This window comes from Opisthocomus hoazin, unplaced genomic scaffold, assembly GCF_030867145.1.
Source record: "Opisthocomus hoazin isolate bOpiHoa1 unplaced genomic scaffold, bOpiHoa1.hap1 HAP1_SCAFFOLD_120, whole genome shotgun sequence".
NCBI lineage: Eukaryota > Metazoa > Chordata > Aves > Opisthocomiformes > Opisthocomidae > Opisthocomus > Opisthocomus hoazin.
In genome coordinates, this window is record NW_027448736.1 from 92,632 (window position 1) to 100,446 (window position 7,815).

Below are 7,815 nucleotides of genomic sequence, written 5' to 3' on the forward strand. Positions count from 1 at the left end.
TGTTTATGTGTGGCAGGGGCTGCGCTGAGGACGCGTTTGTCCGTTCGTGCCCTGGGGATGCCGTTGGCTGCGCCCGCTCCGGGCTTGTGTGGGCTGCGTGTGCCGGGCCTCGCTGTGCTGGCGGCGTGGGGGCGAAAAGGGAGAGGCGGAGCGCTGAGTGGCTGCGGACAGGAGGTGGCGCGGCTGAAGCTGGAGAGTCCCGAGAAGGCTGAAGAAGAAGAAGAAATGGAAGGCCAGCTGGCTGGCAGCTGCCTGGCGCTGCGGGTGAGGAAGGCTCCGTCTTGGTAGCCCGCAGCAGGCCAGGCCGCCAGCGTGCCCCGCAGGGTCTGTATGTGTCACCAGCAGCAGCATGGTCCGGTTGTGGAGCGCGCGAGCGCGGCTGCGTGCGTAGGGAGCCTTGTCTCGTAAGAGCTGCGAGACATGGACGTTTTCTCTTAGGTGGGGGACAGCCAAGCGACCGGAGTTACGGAAGAGGAATGGAGGAGAGCAGGAGAGAGAAGCGTCTGAAGCGGCAGAGTCTCCCGGGAGCGCGGAGAGCGAGAGCTGCGGTGAGTGGCGGGCCCTCGGGGCCCTGTCGCCCCTCTTCTGCGTCCCGGGCCCTCCCCTGGATCCTTCTCTCTCCCACGCTGCTGTGATTTTTTTTTTTTTCTCTTTTTCCTTTTGTTTTCCTTTCCCTTTACCTCCCGTCTTCTGTCTGTGTTTGTGTCCTGCTCCCTCTCCCTCTTTTTCTCCCTTCAGAATTTCTCTAGCCGGCTCCCTGTCTCTATTTCTCTGTCCTGCTGGCTGTCCGGTCGTTTCTTACTGTACCTCCCTGTCCAGCCGGCTCTCTTTTTGCTCTCCCTTTTTGCCTTTCTCTCCTTCTCTGTCCTGCTTCATGGCCCTTTCTTCTCTTTCTCTCCCTCTCTGTTCTCTAGCCCCTTGCTGGTTTCTTTTGGGGTTTCCCTGCACACACCCCCCCCGCCCCCTTCTTGGTCTCTTTGTCTAGATCTGACCCTTTCTTTGTTTCTCGGTCCCTTTTTTCCTGTTCACTGTCCTTTTTCTCTCTCTGTCTGTGTCCCCTGCGCTCCGTTGCCATCTTTATCTCTCCTTTCTTCTTCATCTCCTCCCCCTGCCCCCGTCTCTCTCTCCCTCTTTCGCGCTCACCGGCCCTACATTTTCGTGCTCCGTCTCTGCAAGGCTCCTCGTCCCTGTATTTCTTGATTTCTCTACCTCTCTGGCGTTTCCTTTCGACCCTTCTTTCTCTCTGAGCTTCTCGGTCTTCTCCCTTGTCTTATTTTCCTCTTCCTAGTGCTCTGCCCTGCTCCCCATCGCTTATTTTCTCTCTCCGTTTCTCTGCCCTGCTCCCCGTCCCTCTCTCTCTTTCTCCGTCCCCCTCTGCTGCTCCACAGCAGTGTTTTTCCTTTCTCCAGCGCTCTGACCTGCTCCCCACCCCCCTCCCCCCTTTTTCTCTCTGTCATTCTTCCTGCTTCCCTGGACCTCTCTCTCTGCAATCTCGAGTCCTACTCCCTGTTTGTATCCCACTGTCCTGGTCCCCATCCCTCTCTTTGCCTCTCTATCCCTTTGTCCCTGTTTTTTCTTTCTCCGTCTCTCTGCCCTGCTGCCTAGTTCTGTCCGGTTCCCTTTCTGTTTGCTGGGTTGTTTTTTTTTTTCTCTCTTCATTCTTCTGCTTTGCTCTGTGTTCCCTCCCTCTCACTCCTGCAGCGTCCTGCTGTGTGTTACCTGTCCTTCTCCCTCTTGATATTTTTGCTCTTGCTCTGTCCCTCTGTCCTGCTGCCTGGAAGTAATTTTTTCTTCTCTGCATTTCTGTTCTTCTGACCATGGCTGTTTTTTCATTCTCCACCTCTCTCTCTCCTGCTCGCCAGCCTCGCCTTTCTCTCCCTGACGTTCTTTCCTCTTCCCAGTCCCTCTGCTTTTGTGTATCCTTGCACTCCACTCCCTCTGTCACGCTGTCTTGCTCCCCATCCCTCCCTTTCCTTTCTACCCTTCCGATGTCTGTGTCCCCCAAGCCCGCTTTGTACGTGTCCCTGTCAACACCCTTCTGTCACTCTTCTTCCCTTGCTGCTCTTGCTCTTTTTCTCTCTCTTCCTCTGTGCTGCGGCCCATCGCTGTTTTTAACTCCTCCATCCCTTTGTCCCGCTCCCTGTCCTTGTCAGTTTTGCCCTGTGCTCCAGGCTTTCCTTGTTTTCTGCATCTCTGTCCTTTTCCCTGTACCCTTTTTCTCTCTGCTCCTCAGTCCTTCTGCCTCGTCTTGTTTTTCTCTTTCTGCCGTCCCTCTCTTTTTGTCTGTGACCCTCTGTGCTCTTCTCCTTCTCCCTCTCAGTTTGCGGTTGTCCTATGTGTCCCCCTCTCTGTCTCTCTCTTCTGCTGTCCTGCTCCCCAGCCCCGTTATTTATTGCTTCACCCCTCGGTCTTGCTCTCAGTCCCTGTTGTCTCTCGTGCTCCGCCTCGCTGCCGTTCTCTCTGTTGCTCTCGTTTGCTGTCTGTCCCAGCGTCCTGCTCCCTGTCGTGCTCTCTGTTTCACAGTCTGGCGTCGTGTCCCTCACCTGTTTTCTCTCTCACTCTGTCCTTCCTCCTGGCTTTTCCTTGTCCCTCTGGCCTCTTACTCGTCGCTACTTTTTTCTTCCTTTCTCTACCTCTCTGCCTCTGCCCTGTCGCTTTCTTCCTCTCTCTCTCTGCAATGTTTCTTTCTCCATCTGTGCCCCCCTCCCTGTCCCTTTTCTCTTGTTCTCTCTGTCCTCCATCCTCCCCGTAACTCTTTGTCTGTGTATCTCCATACTGCTGCCTGTCCCTTTGTTTCTCGCTATATGCCCCTGTCCGGCTTGCTGTCCCGTTGTTCTCCTCTGTGCTGAACCGTGGCCTTTTCTATCATCCTGCAGCCCGTCACCGATTTTACTTTCTCCACCTCTTTGGCCTGATCTGTGTGTCTCCTGCCCCCGTCCATCTGGCTTGTTCGCTCTACTTGTGTCTCCCTCCAGTGTTCTTTATTCCTCCGATTCAGTTTCTCTCTTGATCCATCAGTTCTGCTGCCCGCTCGTCGTTCTCTGTCTCTCTCTCTTTCCCTCTGTGCTGTTCCCGCGCGTAGCGCGCGAGCAAGCGAGGCTACGTGCCTGGGGATCCTTGTCTCGTAAGAGCTGCGAGACATGGACGTTTTCTCTTAGGTGGGGGACAGCCAAGCGACCGGAGTTACGGAAGAGGAATGGAGGAGAGCAGGACAGAGAAGCGTCTGAAGCGGCAGAGTCTCCCGGGAGCGCGGAGAGCGAGAGCCGCGGTGAGTGGCGGGCCCTCGGGGCCCTGTCGCCCCTCTTCTGCGTCCCGGGCCCTCCCCTGGATCCTTCTCTCTCCCACGCTGCTGTGATTTTTTTTTTTTTTTTCTTTTTCCTTTTGTTTTCCTTTCCCTGTACCTCCCGTCTTCTGTCTGTGTTTGTGTTCTGCTCCCTCTCCCTCTTTTTCTCCCTTCAGAATTTCTCTAGCCGGCTCCCTGTCTCTATTTCTCTGTCCTGCTGGCTGTCCGGTCGTTTCTTGCTGTACCTCCCTGTCCAGCCGGCTCTCTTTTTGCTCTCCCTTTTTGCCTTTCTCTCCTTCTCTGTCCTGTTTCGTGGCCCTTTCTTCTCTTTCTCTCCCTCTCTGTTCTCTAGCCCCTTGCTGGTTTGTTTTGGGGTTTCCCTGCACACACGCCCCCCGCCCCTTTCTTGGTCTCTTTGTCTAGATCTGACCCTTTCTTTGTTTCTCGGTCCCTTTTTTCCTGTTCACTGTCCTTTTTCTCTCTCTGTCTGTGTCCCCTGCGCTCCGTTGCCATCTTTATCTCTCCTTTCTTCTTCATCTCCTCCCCCTGCCCCCGTCTCTCTCTCCCTCTTTCGCGCTCACCGGCCCTACATTTTCGTGCTCCGTCTCTGCAAGGCTCCTCGTCCCTGTATTTCTTGATTTCTCTACCTCTCTGGCGTTTCCTTTCAACCCTTCTTTCTCTCTGAGCTCCTCGGTCTTCTCCCTTGTCTTATTTTCCTCTTCCTAGTGCTCTGCCCTGCGCCCCATCGCTTATTTTCTCTCTCCGTTTCTCTGCCCTGCTCCCCGTCCCTGTCTGTCTTTCTCCGTCCCCCTCTGCTGCTCCACAGCAGAGTTTTTCCTTTCTCCGGCTCTCTGACCCGCTCCCCGCCCACCCAGGTTGACCGTCCCAGGTTTTGTTCTGCGTCTCCATCCTGCCGCTGTCCTCATCTATCCTTTTGTGCCCTTCTCTTTCTGTCTCTTTTCGTGTGTCCCCGCTGCTTTTTTTCCCATCTCTGTCCAGCTCCCTGTCCCTTTCCTTTTTCCTCTTGCTGTCCTTTTGCCCTGCTTCCTCTTGCTGTTTTTTCTGCCTTTCTCTCTCTGCGCCATTCCCTCTCCCATCCTTTCTTTCTCGATCCCCCTGTGCAGCTCGCTGTCCCTTGTTTCCTTTCTCTCTTCCTCGGTATTTTTTTTCTTTCTCCATACCTCTCTCCCACTGCCTGTCACGGTCGCATTTCTCCCCCCAACGCTGTCCTGCTCTGTCCCTTTTCTCTCTCTCTGTCGTTTTGTCCTGCTCCCTGTGTTTGTTTTTTAATTCCTCCGTCAGGGTCCCTCAGCCCGGTGCTGTTTTTTCCCTTCTCCGCCTCTGTCTCCTGCTGCCCAGCTGAGGCTTTTCCCCCTCCGTCTCTGTCCTGCTCCCCCGTCTCTTACTTGTGCCTGTCTTTCACTTTGTCCTGCCTCCTTGTCCCCTTTTTCTCTCTCAGTATCACCTTGTCCCGCTCCCTGTCCCTGTCTTTCTCTGACAATCTGTCCCGCTCCTTGTCCTTCTCTTTCCCTTTGCTGTTATTCCCCGTCCTTGTTCTGGCCTTTCTTCCTTCTCTTTCTGTCCTACTGCCCCAGTGCCTCTTTTTCCACCGCTGTCCTGCTCCCTGGCCCTTGTTTCCTCTCGCCGTCCCTCTGTCCTGCTTCCTGTCCCCAGTTTTTCTGTCTCTCTTTCTCGATCCTGCTGCCTGTCCGGTCGTTTCTTGCTGTACCTGCCTGTGCAGCCGGCTCTCCCTTTTTGCCTTTCTCTCCTTCTCTTCCTGCTTCCCGGCCCGTTCTTGTCTTCCTCTCTGTCTGTCCTCTATCCCCTTGCTGGTTTGTGTTGGGGTTCCAACCCTGACCACCCACCCCCTTCTTCGTCTGACCCTTTCTTTGTTTCTTAGTACGTTTCTTCCTGTTGCCTGTCCTTTTTCTCTCTCTGTCAGTGTGTCCTGCACTGCGTGGGACGGTGGTGGGAGGCTGAAAAAGGGTGGGAAGCTGGGGGGGCGGAGTGGAGGCTGGAAAGAGGTAGGAGGTTGCAGAGGGGTGGGAAGCTGAATTAAGTAGAGGCCAGCAAAAAGGGAGTTAGGAGGCTATCGAGGGGTGGGCGGCGGGGGGGGGGGGGGGGGCGAGGGGGGGGGAGTAGAGGCCAGGAAAAAAAAGGAGGCCGGAAAGGGGTGGGAGGCCGGGGGCGAGAGTAGAGGCCAGAAAAAAAGGGAGGCTGGAAAGGGGTGGGAGGCTGCAGAGGGGTGGGAGGCTGGGGGCGAGAGTAGAGGCCAGAAAAAAAAGGAGGCCGGGGGGTGCGAGTAGAGGCCAGAAAGGCCCTTTTTTGTGGCTTCTTCCCTGTCTTTATCTCTCTTTCCTGCCTTGTTTACTCCTCTGATTCAAGTTCTCTCTCGATCCGTGTGTTCTGCTTCCCACTCATCATATTCTCTCTTTTTCTCTGTCCTGTTCCTGAGGCTTCTTGTCTAGGAAGCCACGTCTCGTATGAGCTCTAAGACAGCCACATGCATTTTCTCTCAGGTGCAGGAGAGCCAAACGATTGGAGTTGCGGAAGAAGAGGGGAAGAGAGAAGGGGAGAGAAACATCTGAAGTGTCAAAGTCTCCTGGCAGCACCGAGAGTGAGAGCTGCGGTGAGTCGTGGGCCCTCGGGGCCCTGTCACCCCTCTTGTGCATCCTGGGCCCTCCCCGGCTCCCTCTCTTTCCCCCACTGCTACGATTATTTTTTTTTTCTGCTCTTGTGTACCTTCTTTCTCCATCTGTCTCTGACTTGTCCCCATCTTTTAGGTCCTCCCTCTTTCTGCCCTGCAGCCCGTGGCATTTTTTTCCTTCTTCCCCTCTTTCTGTTCAGCTCCCGGTTACTAGTTTTGCTTTCCTCCTACTCTGTAGCCTGTCAGTACTTTTGCTGTCTTTGGTGCTCTCTGTCTGCCTCCTCGTCCCTTGATTCGAGGCCTTCCTTCTCGGCTCCGTAGCACGTCACAGATCTACTGCTTTCTCCATGTCTATTCTATTCTATTTCCTCATCTCTCTTTGTCCAGGTCCCTGCCGCTATTCTTTTTTCCTCTGTCATGCTGCAGGGTTTTTTTTTGCATCTCCTTCCTGCTCCCCGTTCTTCACTTTCGGTCTGTGTCCTGCTCCCTCTTCTTCTTTCTGCTGCCGCTCTTGCTCTCTTGCTGCTGCTTCTTTCTCCGTCTCTGTGGGACTGCCTGTCCCCGTCCTTCTCTCGCTGTCCCTTTCCCTGCTTGGTGCTTTCTCGTTCCACCGCCGCTGTCCAGCCACCTGTCACTTTTCTCCTCTCTTGTAGTGGCCTGCACCCTGCTCCTCATTTTTGGCAGCCTCTGCCGAGCAGCGCGTCGCTCCGGGAGGCGACGGACGGACTGTTCGCTGCTGGATCAACGGGCGCAGCTGCGGGAAGGAGTGCCGAGGTGTCGGAGGGGCAGAGGGAGCGTCGGGGGCCCCGAGCCCGGAGCAGAGCGGCTCCCGGGACTGGCTGGGTGCGTGACTGAGTAAAGACCTGCGGTCCCTTTTGCCCTGGCGGCTGCGTTTGTGCTTGGTTTGCACGGGACGAGGGGCTGCGCCAGAGGCCAGGGGAGGAGGGGACGGGCTGTGGGGCTGGGGCGACGGCCCCCTGTTCCTGCCGGGGTCCAGCCGTGGGCCGGGGCCGGGGGAGCCCCAGGTGCGGGCAGCGGGGCTGATGGCGACGGCCGCTCCCTGTGCCGGTGGAGGGCCCGGTGCTGCCGTGGCGCGGGTGGCCGTGGAGGGGCCGGTACGATCGCTGCTGCCACCCGGTGAGCAAAGTTCGGTACTGCGGCTCGGGCGGCGCCAATGCGCGGTGGCGCCGTGTCCAAGGGCTCGCTGCTGCCACCCGGTGAGCAAAGTTCGGTACTGCGGCTCGAGTGGCGCAGGTGCTTTGCGCGCTGGGAGGAGCCGTGCCCTGTGTGTCCGGCGCTGCAATAAGGAACGCCTGCCTGCTTGCTGAAGTGCCCAAAGGGCTTCAGAGAGTCTTTGTGTTTGCCCAATGACGGCATGGTGGGCTCCAGCCGTGGGCCGGGGCCGGAAGAGCCCCAGGTGCGGGCAGCGGGGCTGATGGCGACGGCCCCTCCCTCTGCCGGTAGAGGGCCCGGTGCTGCCGTGCCGGGCCCGATGCGAGCCGAAGGAGGAGCGGAGCCATAGCCGGGTTGCGGCTGCAGCGAGGGAGAAGGTGAGCGCGGGGTATGGGGGGGGGTTGGATGGAGCGGCGGGTCCCGGGGAAAAGCCCCCGGGAGGGCGGGGTCCGTGTCGAGGGCAAGGAGCGGCGGGGGTGCGGCGCCGTGTCGGAGCCGCGAGTCGGGGTCTGCTCGGAGCCGGAGCCGTCGCTGGGCACCGCCCCCGCCCCCGCCCCCGCCCCCGCCGCCCCCGCCCCCGCTGCCCCCGCCCCCGCTGGCGCCGCCCCCGCCCCCGCTGGCGCCGCCCCCGCCCCCGCTGGCGCCGCCCCCGCCCCCGCTGGCGCCGCCCCCGCCCCCGCTGGCGCCGCCCCCGCCCCCGCTGGCGCCGCCC

At 58.2% G+C, this 7,815-nt stretch overlaps 1 long non-coding RNA gene across 1 annotated transcript; it reads left to right on the forward strand.

Annotated features, from left to right (window-relative positions):
• The first annotated feature begins 432 nt into the window (after window positions 1–432).
• On the forward strand, window positions 433–6,796 carry LOC142359219 (uncharacterized). The gene is made up of 3 exons (XR_012762188.1): window positions 433–548; window positions 5,803–5,912; window positions 6,584–6,796. It is a non-coding gene; the product is annotated as an uncharacterized LOC142359219 (long non-coding RNA).
• Window positions 6,797–7,815: the final 1,019 nt, after the last annotated feature.